The sequence below is a fragment of the Parasteatoda tepidariorum genome, chromosome 4 (assembly GCF_982258835.1).
Source record: "Parasteatoda tepidariorum strain Cologne lab strain chromosome 4, Ptep-v5.0, whole genome shotgun sequence".
Lineage (NCBI taxonomy): Eukaryota > Metazoa > Arthropoda > Arachnida > Araneae > Theridiidae > Parasteatoda > Parasteatoda tepidariorum.
Genome location: NC_141758.1, coordinates 57,404,749 through 57,422,219, shown reverse-complemented (window position 1 = coordinate 57,422,219; position 17,471 = coordinate 57,404,749). Strand labels below are relative to the sequence as shown.

The 17,471-nt window shown below is 28.8% G+C and overlaps 1 protein-coding gene across 1 annotated transcript in view; it reads right to left on the bottom strand.

The window, feature by feature from the left end:
- LOC107452521 (neuropeptide SIFamide receptor) overlaps nucleotides 1-17,015 on the bottom strand; it is a 124,711-nt gene extending 107,696 nt beyond the window's left edge. Inside the window, exon 1 of the mRNA XM_016069011.3 lies at nucleotides 16,779-17,015. The gene's annotated coding sequence lies outside the window, so the exon portion shown is untranslated. The remainder of the gene's footprint in view (nucleotides 1-16,778) is intronic.
- Nucleotides 17,016-17,471: the final 456 nt, after the last annotated feature.

Here is a 17,471-nt window from a genome sequence, read left to right as displayed (position 1 = left end):
ATGAAAACTGTGGCTGGTACTGGAAGCTTCAGCTAGCACTCACTATAATTCTTGAATGGTAAAATCTCTATTGTACTGATACCACCGTCGAGTCGCAAACTCGACGGCGTCGCCTTCAGCAACACGTTTATGAATTTGGAAAACTGGGCTGTAAATTTCAGTAGAGACAGCTGTGAGAGTTTGTGGGGAATTAATTATTTACTTCGTCAACCTTCATCTATAAAAAGGTACCTTCTGTTAGAATCAAGTTAACATGTCTTGTATACTAGGGAATTGGTATTTAGCATTTATAGTGGTAGTTACGCCAGAATTTTATCTGTGATAGAATTCGATGAACAATTGTCACGCTGTTTATTTATTTATATCAATTTTGATCATTATATTTTTTCTTCATTTGTTTTTTCTTTGAGCAGTTTATACTAAGCAAATCAACTGTTCAATGTGGACCATCCATCAATGTTGGCATGTTCTTATCACGTCCGCAGGTCACCAATGAAGGGAATTAATTATCGACTGTGACAACCTTCATCTACCAAAAGGTACCTCATGTTAGAATCAAGTTAACATGCCTTATATACCAGGGAATTGCTATTTAGCATTTATAGTGGTAGTTACGCCACAAGTTTTATCCGAGATGTTACTGAGTCAGAATATGTGGTTTTATTCATATCAAATACAGGAAGCTGAAATTCGAGTAAAAATGATTCGCTCGTTAGCCTCTCGACCAGAGATTAATCTGAAAGATGTTGTAGATGTGCTGGATATCTTTCTGACTTTGGCTCCGAATTCAGCGAGCAAGTGCTCTAGCCTGTTTAAAAGTCGCAAGCTTTTCAGTTGCTGTATAACGACGGAAGATGTTCCATAATCTCTGCTGCTCTTAGTGAATTCGAAAAGAATTTAATTCTTTTGTAATGGAAACATCCGCTGTGTTGATTTTTATTGATGTTACGGTTTCAATATTGTCATAAGGCACCATTCTATGTATTATTTTAGCATGTTGTGTGAAAGACCTCTAATCAGTATGATGATATGTAAAAAGAAATGATCTGGGAGTAATATTAAAAGTAGATGAGTATAAAACAGGAAAGTCAAGACTATTATGAAGATCATCGTCAAACTGAAATTGTGAGAAAGTGTAGGTGAATATAAAGGTGTAAGTTCCTGAAAATAAATATTCTCACCTTGATTAAGTAGACAGAGATTATGATCTAGGATGAGTGTTTAAACTTGACGTCTTCGAGTATTTGTGTCGGGACTGCCACCCCGCAATACATTATGACCATTAATATCTCCTGGCAAAATAAAAGGCTTGGACCCCTAATTCATCAAAATGTTCAAATCATTTCTGAATCAATATGATCATTCGGAGGTAAACGTACAGAACAAGTTGCTGTGGAGATGTTCATGTGAATTTTAGCACGGCAACAACCTGGAATGAGGTAGACAATGAATGGCGAGTTGAGGGGAAATATGGTAGAGGTTAAAAATGACACCCGACAGTTAGTTCCTGTCGGACAGTATGATGCAATCACTTAGATGACAGGCATAGTTGTGTTAATTAAAAGTCTCAGTTGACGTTAAATGAGTCTTTTGAAGCGCAAAACATGATGGGTAATATTAAAAAACAATAGCAGAGATTTTATTGCATCTAAGGCATTTAATTTCAATCTTATTTATTTCTTTATCACATGGGAACTGAAAAATATATTAATTCGGAGTTACAACATTTTACAGACACACGCGCATTTTTTTTTTTTTTTTTTTAAAAAACCACAAATGTGTAGATTTAGAAATTCATTAATAGGCTCTTAAGAAAATCATCATCAAGTAGCATCTTATATATCTTTTATAGCATCTGTAACGATTGGAAGTTATACAGGTAAATCTAAGTTGTAATCTATCTTCATAATCTTATCTTCTATCTAAACACGTATGACTCTACTATTTATAGACTAAATTAAGACTTCTTACATCTTAATCTTCTAGTTTTATGCTTTAAATGCTTTCAGAATTTTTGAGTTGTCAAAAAACGGAAATGTCTTTTAAAAAGACACATCCTGTCAATTTTCTTTAAAAATTTCCTATGTTTGTCTATAAATAGAAGGACGATTTGTGTTTAGATTAGAGATAAGATTAGGAAAATAGATTACAACTTATTGGTTTATTTTCCAATCGTTAATGAAAAGATAACGAATATAGATGATATTGATTGATAATGGTTTTTGAAAAAGCCTGTTTATGAAGTTTTCTGCACATTTGGAGATATATATTTTTTCATATTTTGATTTGTGAATTTGTTAATGGATGCAAATCCCAATAAACAGTGTTTTTAACCTCTTATTACCGGAAATTTAAAAATATGGAATACCGAAAAGATAAGGAATACTGAAACATTTTAACTTTAAGGATAGAAAATATTTAATATTGTAAAAAACTAATGTTGTTAAATTATAGCAAAACGGATTTTTATCGAATTAAATTAAACATTGATAAATATTTTCAAGAAAAACAATAAAAATAAAAATTAAATATTTAATGCTGAAATGTACTAGCATTGCTGGAAATCTATTAAATAAAGAAATAGCTAAACAATAAATTGAATTTCAATTATAAATAATTTCAAGATTAAAAACAATAATAATTGAAAATAAATATTTAATGCTGAAACATATGCTTACGATTAAAGGATAAGATTAAAGATTGAATCAAGAATTTAATTCAAATATTTTCGAGATTAAAAACAATAAAGATTGAAATTAAATATTTAATGTTGAAACATGCTCATGTAATTGGAAATTTTAAAAATTAAATTAAGTGTAGACTATAATTATTTTTAAGATTTAAAACAATAACAATTGAATTTGAATACTTAATGCTGAAACCTGTTCATGCTGTTGGAAATTTAAAGAATTAATTTGAGTATAGATAACAAATATTTCCGAAATTAAAAACAATAACGTTTGGAATTAGATATTTACAGATGAAACATACTCAGATTGTTAGAAAACTACTACATTATGGGATCACTAAAGAATGGAAGTGGGTGTTATTTTTGTTTATTTTAAATATCAAAACTCAGAAAAAATAAAATTGAATATCTAATGTTACAACATACTCTTATTTATTGAAAACTAATACATAATGGAATAAATAAAGAGCGAAAGTAATTATAAAATATAAATATAGTTAAAATAAAAATTTGTAACAAATGAAATCAGATATTTAATGATGTAACATTGATGACAAATCATTACTATCGAAATTATTAAGGAGTGAAATCCATAATCCATCACAAAATAGTTTTGTGATTTAAATTAATAATAATTTAAATAAAATGTTTTATTACTCAGATTGTTAGAATAATGTATTACAACGTAGTCCCTTAAAGATTAAATTTATAATTTCATTTTAAAAAAAAATTGAGATTAAAATTGTAATTAAATATTAATTTCGTTCATACTCTCTCATTGTTGTAGACTTAATATCAAAAATACAAAAAAAATTAAAATAGATTAAGCTAGAAAAATAACTTAGTTAGAAGAATAGCTTTTAGTGAATATTACAAACCTATAAAGTTAATTAAATTGCTTAAGGGACATTTAGCCTTATATGGGGTCTTAATATTTCGAGTAACTGAGCAGCTCGATACTAATGAAAAAGAAAATTCATCGCGACAAAAACATTTCTTTTTGAGTGCTTAATCTATTATCGCCTTTAACTATGCCTCGTTGGAAAAGGCTGTTAAGTAGATAGATGAAAAGCTAATGATTTCTTTCTTTTTCTATTGCCCATTATCAAGGTCAAATACCCTAACAGCAAAAGCTATAGTTAATAGTTCTTCCCATTTTTGAGCTAAAGGGTCGTAACAATGAATTTTTTCCAATATTTCCGTTATTTTAACTTGAAGTTACTTTACCCGTTTATTGATTTTTAGAGAGAGAAGAAAACTAATTAAAATAAAATATTTTATTTTAATAACATTTTCCTCTCTTTTCCTTCATTTTTATTACTTTATTATATAATTTTCCATGTTTTCTCCGTATTTTGAACTTATTTTAAGAATTCTATATGCTTGCAGCTTGTGCGCTGTAAATAAAACTTATTATTTTTCTTCGCTTTTCATTTTATCCTTTTTGTCTTTACTTTCGTTACCTTGTGAGTGAGAAAATACAAGTATTTCAATTGAAAAAAATTGAAAAAACTGCTGTTTTTTTCTAAAAACTTCTAATTTTTTCTTAAAACAGTTTTTCGCTAAGATTCTTCCAATTAAATAATTTTTTCGCAATTACAATATTTAATGTTCAGTGCAAATAAACATATTACAGTTACAGTCAATTTTATCTTAAACTTAATTTGCAATTAAATATTGCTTATATGAAACGCGTTTCCGCTATTTTCATTATAATGAAAAAATAAAAAGTATGTACTTTCACTTGTATTTCATAACTTTTATTTGAACTTTCGTTACCTTTTGAGTGAGAAAATACAAGTATTTCAGTTGAAAAAAACCGTTATTTTCTTATCTAAAAACTTCTAATTGTTTTCTTAAAACAGTTTTTCGCTAAGATTCTTCCAATTAAACAATTTTTTCGCAATTGCAATATTTAACGTTCCGTGCAAATAAACATATTACAGTTACAGTCAATTTTATCTTAAACGTAATTTGCAATTAAATATTGTTTATATGAAACTCGTTCAGCTATTTCCATTATATCAAGAAAAGCATTTTGCTTTTCTTGGAAACATCGATAGTAATTTCATCCTTGAAGGAGATTGGAGAAAGCACTTATATTATTTTAAATTTCTTTCAAGTGATCTTGAAAATTGATTTTACTTGTATTTTCACTAGCACTATTCACTTGTTATTTTCCAAAATCTGTACCCTGTTACCCGTTTAACGCTTCTTCTGCTGTACTTGTGCTCTTACTCATTGCAATTTAAAAATTGCATTCCATTTTATGTCCGTGATACCATAAAATGTAGGGGGTACATCATCATGTAGTCGGATTATACGCCGGTGGATAAATTACCAAAATGTTATTTGCCACTCAAGCCAAAAATCAAGTCTTCTGCTAACTTTACTAAATGAGGCGATGACGCAAAGATGATGGTTTTCGGGATCGAACAGAGATTTGGGAATGCCAATCACGCTCTTTGGCGATTTCGTTAATGAGTTTCGAAAGTACTAACAATTAAGGTGAGTGTAATCTGGCACGATTTGAGATTTCTGTGAGTCAATAAATGGTTATGTATTTAAACCTCAGCAGCTATTTTCTGTTACTAATCAGCTTTTCAAGATAAATATTGAGAAAAAAGTCAAAAGAATCCTTGTATGTATGTGATGTGCTTAGTTTTTCGATATTGGTAAAAAGAAAAAAGAACCTATTCACTGACAGATATTTCAAGATAAAACGATTGGTTTATTTATTTTTATAAATTTTCTGATGAAAAATCTGTCTATTTGTCTTACTAATAATATGTCTTATCTAATACTATGTCTTATCTAATCAAATTTATAAATCTTTAATTTTGTACCAAACTTAAAAGACAATTAAGGACTCTAATCAAAGCAATAAAAGCTTTTTAAAAAATATAGATTTTTTAAAAAAAATTAAGTTTTTACATATATAATAGTAAAAAAAAAAAAAGACGACTTAAACCGATACAGATTTTAACAACTTGAAGGACATTATATTTTTTCCACAAAGAGATTATAAATTACGCTAAGAAAATATATATAGTCCAAACTACCAGAATATGGTAAATTTTACCGTGTTTCTGTCTTTATGGGGGGACCAGAAAGCTCGGTAATTTTATGCTGTACTGAAACGCTTTAATAATTTTGGAAAGGTTAAAAAAAATATAGTGTTTGATAAAAAGTGTAAAAATTTGGTAATTGTGATAAAACTTGGTAATTTTATCACGATGCCTTAAAACATGGCATAAATTTTAAAGTTAAAAATCAATTGTTGACTTAAAATTAAATTAAATTGATACATTTTCCTTTCAGCTTTGCATTTGTTTTTTAGTCTTGTGATAAGCACTTTATTTTTGAAAACCAGAATTTCCGAAAATTTATTACCATATGAGTGGAAAAATCACCAAATGGCAGATTTAAATACCGTATATTTAGATTATACTAACCAGAACTATCATTTTTTACCAGAAATGTCATTATCATTCAGTACGGTAATTCAGTAGAATTTCGCCTTGTAATGCGAAAATGCTAATGTTACTTCAGAAATTTAAACAGTCATTAACATGCATTATTTAAATTTCATACGTTGATTGACACAATTTTATACAAGTTTACAATCAAAGTAGTTATTACCGATTAAAAAGTAAATATTACTTCCTAATTGTTTTAAAATAGTAACTAAATGTATTTATCATAATTGTTGTATAATAGGGTGTATAATACTTATTATACCAGACGTATAATACTTTATAGTGGAGAGAAAATACTTTAATTTGAAGTCTTTAATTACGAAGAATAATTAAAATTAAGAGCATATTAATAACAGAAGATGATACATTAAGAAGGGATGACAAGTAAATAACACTGATAAATACCGTTAAATAAAAGATAAACATAAAATTTACAGGTTATTCCCTTTGTAAGTTTTATTTATTTTTCTGCTAAAGACAGGCAAATTTATCTCCTTCCTTTAATAAGTATCGATACATGTGACTATTTTCTCCAATTGAAATACGCAAAACGATAAGGCAACGATTATTTTGTTATGATATATAGAGTTACACACAGCTGTTTTAGTTTTGTTTTTAAAAAAAGTGAGAAAATATGTCCTCATTCAGCAAGCTTACTCAAATATACATTCTATTAAATAAACTGATGAGCTTTACAAACCAAAATAAAAACTTCTTTTTGAACTCAAAATTTTACTGTTTAATTATAAGTTCTTACACCTCTCAACTTTGTTTTTTGATGCCTACATTTTTCATATTAAACTTAAAAAAACTTTTCGGTCAATACTCTTCTGTGTTAAAACATTCTGATTAATGATTCTATCTTTCTAGAAAAACAGGAGTTATGGGAAATCGAATTGGCAGGCAGCAGAAACCTATATGTCAATCAGAGAAAAATGGGCTATAATCGTAGACAGCTTAAAGAGGCATATTAGAGAAGAAAGAAAAGCGTGAATTTTTTGGTTGCTTTTATTGTTTTGACAGGAACGATATGATTAATTATCTTTGTCTTCGATTTCTTTATTATCACTGTATAATTGCGCATTTATGAGAGGAATTTCTGAAACTGTATAATGATATAAATACATTCATAAAAGCGTTTAACAGTTACAAATAACTATTTACTTATCATTTCATAGTTTTATTCTGAATAATTTATTTAATTCAGACAGATAACTAAGAAAAATAATAAAGCAGTTTTTAAAGTTAGTTTAAAATTGAAATTTCCATTGAACTTTTCGAAAATGATTATTACAGTTCAAATATTTATCATCAATAAATATTATTTTGGTGTTCTTGTAAATATGCAGGAAGTGCCATACAGTGTTCTTATAAATATATATGTAAAGTATACAGGATGAAAATCCAAAGTCTCCTACTCTGTACTTAAGTGTTATTAAAAGCACTTTTATTACTGCTGGGTCATAACGGGGAAGAGTATCTCTTGTTTATCCAAAGTTGTCAAACCCTTTGATTGGCATAGTATGAATAAAACAATCCGCGTTTATTTTAAATTTAATGGCTAAAAGTGAAACAACCAATTCATGCGGTATATTAAGTCTTCTAAAAAAAGAAGAAAACGAAACGCACGAAAGATTTTATTTTATATTTTTTAATCGTCACTGAATAGCCGACCCAATTCTATGGGTTTACGACGACTTATGTTCAACTCTATAGCCTTATAATTTTGAACACAATCCAGAAGACAAGGATCGAGTGTTGCGAGAAATTTGCCTTCGTGGAGGACTTTTTGATGGAGCTAACCCGCATTTGCGTTACATGGAGAGGAAGACCACGGTTATCCTGACGGCAAGGAGACTCGAACCCATGATCCGTCCACCACTGAGGATATTCCATGTCAGCACTGTGGTCGGTGCAAACCGGATGCGGAATTCGTATCCGCTGGGATTCGAGCCCGGTTCGCCTCACTGGAAGGCGAACGCTCTATCCCCTGTGCCGCGGGGCACTGGGGCCAAAGATAATCACAATCATGGCTTTGATAAAACAGAACCAGTATTGTTGACTGAGCTTAGGACTCAACCTCAACAGTTGTTCGCATAGAGGGCGCTGCCTTAGGGAAGCGAGATTGCAACCGTTAATTTACTATTCTAGCCTTGTCAGAAGCTATATAGTTTTTATTTAGCAAATATGTTTGCAAATATAGTACGAACATTTTTTTTAATGAAAAGCATAGTTTTACATATTCATAATAGTTTAGGTTTTGAATTTTTTCTTGCCTTCTTCTAATGAAACAAAATGTTATCAGGCAGAATTCATTAGAAAACTTTTTGTTAGGTGATAGGTTGAAGTTTATCAATACACAGGTCAGAAATGGGCATACTGAGAACTTGGACTCTACAATTGGACATTGATGAGTGAAACAAATACCATACCCCAACCCAACGTAACATAACATCCTAAAACGTGAACATAACATCAGAAAGAGCAGCAATTTACAAATCATTATTCAATTCAAGTCCAACAATTAGAAAAGAAAAAAAATTGGGCAGCATGTACTAGAAGTTGAGTAAATATTTTTATGCTTACTCGAAACAGAATGGAAAGAACAATTGCTAACGTAAACAAATGCCACGTTTCAACAATAAATCAGGATCAAGATACCCACACTGTTTGTATTCCATTCAATGAGATCCTTGAGAGCAACCCATTGAATGAATTGACTCTATTTTGTCATGACCAATTTGCATTGAATTTAGAACAGTTCCCCAATTAATGTATATTAAGCTATTTAGCCTAGCAATGTTGTTGACGTATGCCTGTTTAGGCAGAGGGGGTGCGATTGTTCTTGTTTTCCAGTAGCGCCATCTATGGCCAAGAATTCGACTTCTGCCACTCCATACGTCACACCCATTTATAGGGCGGACCCATTCATACATCCATTCATTCATCCACAGATCGTAATTTTGACCTGAATCAGAGAACGATCGATCTCCAATCCAGTACCCCCAGAGGTGTTGATTTGTTATGGGAACTTGGAGGACTTTGCGACTCGACAGAATTTTAACGTGCATCATTCACCAACTACACGGCGAATCTAGCCTAGCAATTTTGAACTAATCTTGAATCTTAGGTGAGTTATCTGGTGAGTAAATGTGAATGGTGATCTGGTGAGTATTAGGTGAGTAAATGTGAATCTTAGGTGAATTTAGACAAAGTCACGCTTGCGTGTAAACCTTTTTGAGTGAAACTAAGTATTTGTCTTACTATGAAGGACTCTAATACATGCTCTAGCGATATTTTAAGTTTTTCCTTATGATCCGTGGGGTACATTAAATAAGCCAAGTAATCTAAAATAACACAATGGCGCAATATCATAAACTAAAAAAAAAATAATAAACTGAAGCAAGATCACTGGAAACCGTGAGATCGTAAGACCCAAGTTCACCTTAAGAAAAACCATTTGAGAGATCATCTCTTATTTACATTTGTTCATTTATATACGTACGTTCTGCTAAAGCCACCAAATACATCTTGATAGTAAAAATTTTTAAAAATATTTTGGTCCATCAAAAGCATCAGAAAAAAATCTTAAGCAATTGACATATCTCGCATACGTAATTATGGTATAAATTGACATATATGCAATATACTAAATAACACAACTACTTTAATGAAATAACGCGATGTCATAAACTAAGATATAAAAATTATTGAAAATAAAGTTTGATCATTGGAAAAGGTGAGATCATAAAATTCGTGTTTATCTTAAGAAAATTCAAGTTTGAAAACATTACACAAAATTAATTACTGTGGTATATATTTTGTGAGACACTTAAAACTAGATTATACTTAAAAATGTTTTCTTTCCTCTGAAAAGTTTGCACTTTGAGACGAACCTTTAGAATTTTGGTTACATAATTTAGGTTTGTTCGGTTATTATTTAAGATTCGACGGGGAAAAAATTTCATTAATTTTGGTGGCTTAAAAGTTATTTTCAAAATCTGATCTGACAGAAATTACAAAAACATTCTCCAATTTAAATCTATTCTGTAGATTTATTTAAATACTATTCCTTTAGCAGCTTTTATTTTAACTCAAATAGAACTTTTTTAGAAATGTTTACTAAAAGAATGATATTTTGCATTTACGGAAAAGAGCAAATAGAGAATTGGCCTTACAGTATTTAGACTAAAAGTAGTCGTATTTTATGACATCAATTAAACTCAAAAACAGTAATTCTAAATGTCAATCAATTCTGAAAATTGTTATCTGTAGAATTACGGCTAAATTTTAATTTAAAAATATAATTGATAATTTGTGCTTGAAAATTTTATAACTTAATAAAAAGTTTATTCTAAAATGGTTCATAAATAAATTTCGATATTTATTCTTTAATCGGCTATCATCTAATGATAGAATCGAAAAACAATAAAATGGCTAATATTTTATAATAATTTATATAATATTTAATAACTAATATTTTATATATATGAAACATGCATTGAACCATAACAATTGCACTCCTAATTCCTGAAAACCAAATCAAAAATAACGATGCTTAATCTAAAACTAATGTTAGTTTTAACCTATTAACTAATTTATTTATAATTTCTCAGTCTCCAACACTTCTACCTCATTAATTAACTGTTAAAAGGATTAGGATTATACAATTAATTAGATACGGCGGAATAACTGTCTTTAATTGTTTTGTTTTTTCGGAGATAAATATTTGTCAGAGCAATTAAAGAGCTAATTCAATTATCATGGTTAAGCGATTTCTTTAATTGCTTCTCGATATTTCTTATTGTTGTTAGAATACAATATTAAAATTAAATTAGAGTACGTCCTCAACAGCATTTCAAATTCAACAGCTATTATTTTGTCGTTAGCATTTCTCATAAAAGAAACATTTAATCCATTGAATTGATTTGACTAAATCAAAACCTAAAGTGATTATGCTGCACAAAATTAAAAAACCCGCAGTTAAGTTAAACTCTCATTTTAGAAGATTCAGAAAAATTCTTGAGCTACATTTTGCTTTCTTTTATAATCGATTCATATAAAATTATCATTTTTGTACCTAAACGTGAGCTCTTAAATATTTTATGAAATCGCTTTCACCCTCAAGCGTCAGCTGTGTATGTTTGGCAATTAAAAGATGAGCCCCCAGTACGATTGCAGTCAGTGAGGACGTAGACTACTTTTCTAATTGTCAGGCAGTACTTGTTAGGATTTGATTAAACCAAAACAGAAAAATATTATACTGCACTAAATTGGAAAAGCAGCATTCTCTTTCTAGAAGATTTAGTAAAATTTTTAATCTGTATTTCGTTAGTTTTTATTATCAAATCATGGAAAGTAACCAGTTTTACTGGATTAGGTTCTAGCCAATAATTGAGATTTCTACACTTATCTTGTATTTCTGAACCAATTGTATTAATAGATATTTATATCATCAAGTGAAGATAGGAATTTATTTAGATGAACGAAATGTTCTCCGGTATCACTTCCCACGAAGCGGTACGTCAACAAAGAAGTTTCGTGAATTTTGAGTAGTCATTTAATACAGCGAAATTAAACTTGAGTTCAAAATTATTTTTGTTATCGATATAAATCTGATATTGGTATAAATTCTATGAGCAACTTCATACAGACAAGCAAATGTTAAGCTTCTTGTGCACATTTTTTTTTCATATTCACTATACTGTTATTACTTCATGTTAAATTTCAATTGCTTTAATCTAGGAGTACCATTAAGCCTGATTACTTTTCTTCAAATAAAGACGATGAAAATTTCTTTGATTCGACGAAGGGTTCTTCCGGAGCTTGTCCCATGAAAAAATTGCATCAATAATGGAAATTTGTGAATTCTGAGTAGTACTGATTTACTGTACATATTTATCTGAAATTGAGACTTATCATCAAAATAAAATGCACTCAACACTGTATCTGAAGCTTGTTGCTTCTATTAAATGAGTTGCCCTCCATTAATAAAAAGTCAGATCCACTTCTACTTGTGCTGTTTAGGGTGTTAAAATTAAATTTACATTTTTTTGTTTTGGTGATCATAAAAACTATAATATTTAACTTGAAATGAGAAAGGTATAAAAATGTACAATGAAAACGATGGGGGAAAAATTTAACATTCAAACATTTGTTTAAGAATTATTAACTGAAATTTAACCCGCTGAAAGGTTATTTTTATTTGTAAAGCCTGTTTTAATCAAGAAATTGTGATTTGTTCAAATGTTATTGAGATGATTTTCCCACAATTTTGGCTATTGATCCACTGTTATAGTAAAAGTCATTAATTTCTATCAAAATCTTTATTTATAAGCTCGCGCCCTAGCTAATGTCGATAGTAACAACAACAACAAAAAAAACGCGGAGAGATTAGATTTTGACAGGAAGGAATTTTAATACCTATCTATGAATTTTTAAAAAAATATATGAAAATTCTAAATTTAATGAAATAAAAACAGTATCCCATTGGAACATAAGTATCATTAACAATTGAAAACAACAATTAAATTTATTTCTTTTAATTGAGACTCCCAATCAGTATTCTTGCGTTTTATTTTTTTTAAAGTACGAAAGATTATTTTATAAATCGAGATAATTGTTTATTTCGTTGCGATTAAATATTGACAAAATATTTTTACTTAAATTATAATTGTTATGTCCGCTTTATTAACAAAATGTTGTTCCTTGTTTGTGAGGAAAATATCGATTTCTAAGGAGGAAAAAACAATAAAAAAAGCTATCACGGAGTAAAGCAAACAAGAGAGAAGACGACTAAAAATTTTAAAAAAATAAATAAATAAGCAAAGATTTATTATTTTAGGAAAATTAAAAATAATGATATAATTTAATCATATATTTCTTGACACATTTAAATTCCAAAGAAATAAAGAGGTATACCTAGTGACCAAATCTACTCAAAACCTCGATACCAAAGATAATGATAAATTTAATCATATATTTCCTGACATATTAAACCCTACTCAAAACCAAAGATAATGATATAATTTAATCATATATTTCTTGACATATTTAAATTTTTTAAAAAAAATAGGCATACCTAGTGACCAAATCTACTAAAAACCTTTCAAACTAACTCGTGATTTACACGTATGTAAAAAATGTTTTAATAGCATACTAGCACATTATCAGAAGCATGTGACGCTGCATTGATATTACAAGATCGAGTCAAATGAAAAGCGAATATATGACGAACTGAGTATTTTATTTAAAAAAAGTCTTCATATGCATTTAGATGCTTGTTCCACTGACTAACAAGTTGTGTGATTCAATTCTCATGAAACTCCTGTTTAGGTTACTGCTTTAAAAGGTTTGTAAATTCACATTAACGTCTGACACGAATATGGTTCCCTTGAGCCGCATTTTTATATGCCTGAAAATATGGAAGTCACTAGGTGACAGATTTGGACCTTAAGGGGAATGCTGCAGCTTTGTCCACTTGACATTTCCAGTTTTTTTCTTAAAGTCACATCAGCAACCGTCTTCTGGCTGTCTTAAACGGAGTTGTCTGTTTTGTATAATGTCTTTCACATCTTTCTTTGAATGCTATACACGGTGGGCAATCAAATAAAATGTCCGCCGTATGAAGCAGCCTTTCGGTGATAGAACAGCTTATCACGTTGGAAAAACAACTTCAGTTGTCAAAAATCTGACCACATCACGTTCTTCATCTTTTGGAGCTTCCATTTATGTTACGCATCCTGGTTCAATCTAGTGTTTGAGAGCATTAAAGGACTTTTTTCCTCACATCTTCCTCGCCACGTTTGCAAATTAGAGATTTTTGTATGCTAAGCGCATGCGCCACTGACAATGGACCAAACCATTATTTGAAAAGGATAGGTTTGCTTATTTTCATTACAGTCACCCTCGTAAATTATTTTAAAAATAAATCAACAATAGTTCCTTTCGATTCATTAATTGAACTAAAAAAGCTAAAAGTAGTTATAAATAAATTACGAATCGGACTCACACTATGTGATACAAACACTTTTTAGTTTATGAACCAGCTGTCGTATGTAATAGTGCCAAGTGAGCTTGTCATTGAAACAAATTCTGATTCAGTGCATATAATAAGAATTGCTCAGATAACGATACTTCAACTATGAAATTTCAACTCAACTGTTATTTTTTTTAATTGGAGATTTCACACCTAAATGCTTGGTATTATCTCCAGAAAAATAATTTAACTTCGCCCAAATTAACCTATGGAAGAATATGTCCGGATGTTCCAAATGTATTTAATAGCTATTTAATATTTTTGAATAATTTTGTTTCGTTTTATTCATTCAAATTTGTGCTAAAGAAGATAGTTACCAAATTTTAATTTTTACGGTTTTAAGTATATTTAAATCTTTTCAGAAGTTCTTAGCTTTTCAAAGTTCATGTTTGGCTATTTTAGCCGTGAACATCCAACTTTTTTACTCTACCTAACTATTTTTGATTGAAGGTATTTTACACCAGAATGCTACATTCTTCTTAATTTCTCCCATCAGTCAAAAAAGCATGATTTGACTTCTTTCATGCTTACTTATGGAGATTTACGTTTCCGGAATTCTCATATTTATTCAATAACTAATTAGTATTTTTGAATATTTCTTCTTTATTTTATTCGTTGAAGTGTGTTCTATTGAACTTAATTTGCTAATTTTAAAATTAAAGAATGCAAGTATTTTTTAAATTTTTCAAAGTTTTAGAAATACTTACAAAATTTAAAGTTCCAAGTTTTTCAAAGTTCAAGTTCTGAAAATTTTAAATTTGGTAGAAATGGAACACATTTCAATGAATAAAATTAAACAACTGAGATGTTATTCAAAAATATTTGTTAGTTAATGAATAAATAGGGATATTCCAGACATATAATTTATATGCTAACAAATACAAGATATAATTATTTTTTTACTAAAGGAGCCACTTAAGGGAATGGGTTTTTGTACACGGAGATTATTTATTAAACCTTTAACTTTTATCCGTTCTTTTTACCAACTTTGAACAGCGGTAACGCCGAAGTGCTTTGCACTGGAAATAAAACTAACAAACTATCTTCGAACCCTCAAATAAAATAAATAAAATGATGTCGCAGAATAATATAAACCTTTTTATTAAAATAAATATTTAAAAAAATAATTTTTCAGAATTATATAAAATTGTTCTTAAAAGATGCTTACTATTTATCAATTGTTAGTTACTTAATTATAAAATTTATTATTTTTGTCCCTATTTTCATAGCATAAATGCTCTTACAGGGAAAAGTTAAGAAAATAATTGAAACAAAATCATAAGTTTAAAAATAGCATTGCACTTTTTTTGATATTAGTAATTTTTCAATTAAGAAATATATATATATATATACTTCAGGTATAACGAAAAGTTTTGAAGCATAAGATCTGAAACGGGCTATATATTGTGACACATACTTTACATCTTGCATATTTAAAGTAATAACATCAAACAAAGAAATGATCTAAGTTTGACAAAAATAAAACAGCAAAAATAACTGAGAAAATGTAGGATGCGTCTCAGAAGCCATATTTTTTTAAAAAATGGCCAGCATATTTATAGAAAAATTAAAAAAATTGTAAGAAAAATATTTCAATAAACTTGATTATGTAAACTATTAGTTATATTAAGTATCGTTCGCAAAAACATTTATCAGATTTTAAACTTTTAATAGTTGTTAATTACCCTGCATGATTAGAAAGGAACAACTTTTTTATTTTATATACATTTTAATAGTTTAAAATTCTTGTTCCCCAATAGAGTTCTTTTTTTTTCGATACAGGTACATTTTAATGACGAAATATTACTCCTCGATTAGCAAGCAATTTATCCTGAATACTATTTTTATTCTTTAAATTTTACAGTATAATTCTTACATCCAAATTTAGATATATTTTAAGTAGTTTCAATTTTCAACTAGTGAGAAAATTGATAATAATTTTTAACTAACGTGAGAAAGAGCATTTTATTTAGTTATAAAATTGCTTAAACTTAGTCAAAAATAAATAATGATATAATAAAAACATTTCTAGTTTTTATTAATTTTTTTATCCTTTATTTATTTTTATTTTTTAGTATTTTTTATGTCTTTGTATAACAAATTTATAAAAAGAAAATTTTTCTAAAGCATGACTTTTTTAAAAATTTATTTACAATCGAAAATATATTCTATAAATTTAATAACAATCAAATGTAGAATAAAAAGAATAAGTTAATTTTTAAAAACTAACAAGAGAATAAGTACTTAATAATGGATCATAAAAAATTCATGAACAGTGCATTTAATTTTAAAATTGTTTAAACTCAGTAAAAAAATAGAATGATGTAATGAAAACATTATTAGTTTTAAATATTTTTTATTATCTTTTATTCCTTTATTCTTTACTACATATTATATCTTTGATTCCTCATAAATTTATAAAAGGTCATTCTCTCTTCAGAATGACTTTTAAAAATGTATTAGAAAGCAAAAATATATTTTATATATTTATTAGCAATCAAAAATACATTTTATAAATTTATTAGCTATCAAATTCAGAATAAAATATATTAGTTAATATTTATATTCTTACCTGTAATTTGTGTATCATGCATCAAAGGCAAACTAGATCAGCAAATGGAAAGCCCACTTAAGAGAATTAATTCTACTAGCTGCGTCCCGCGGTCCGGCCATTTCAGATATGGGTGAAACGAAATCCCTGTTTCCTGCACATGGGGTAGAAATAAGGGGGCGAACGGAGTTGTACTTTATTTTGGCGCCCTCACTTGTGGGTTCAGGGCGCCACCGTCGCCAAAGGAAGTTCGCACGCAAACTTTTCAGTAACGGGCATTTTCGAAGAATACTGAGAAAAGACTGTTGCAGGAAAAAAGAATTTTTTTTTTCAACTTTACTTTCCTACCTTGAGTAAAACAATTAAGTTATCGTGTTTGAAAAGTATTCTAGATTGTTTTTCTTATGCCAAATGGCAGAAAGGTTTTTAGAATCAAGGTTTCTGGTTCAATTAAAAAAAATTGATTTTTGTTATCAAATGAAAACACGAGTCTTTCTGTTTGCGAACTGTACGGTTTTTACTTTTCTTCTGGGAAATTATTTTAATTATTAAAAAGCCTTCAGTCCTATTTTTTTTTAAAAATACTTTTTCAAAAGATTGATTGAGAATTGTTGTTTCAACTTTTAAAAAAAGACTGCCTATCTCAATGTATAATGTAAGTTTTCATTTCATAGTTATTTTAAACGAGATAATGAGACCGGAAAATTTTTTGTT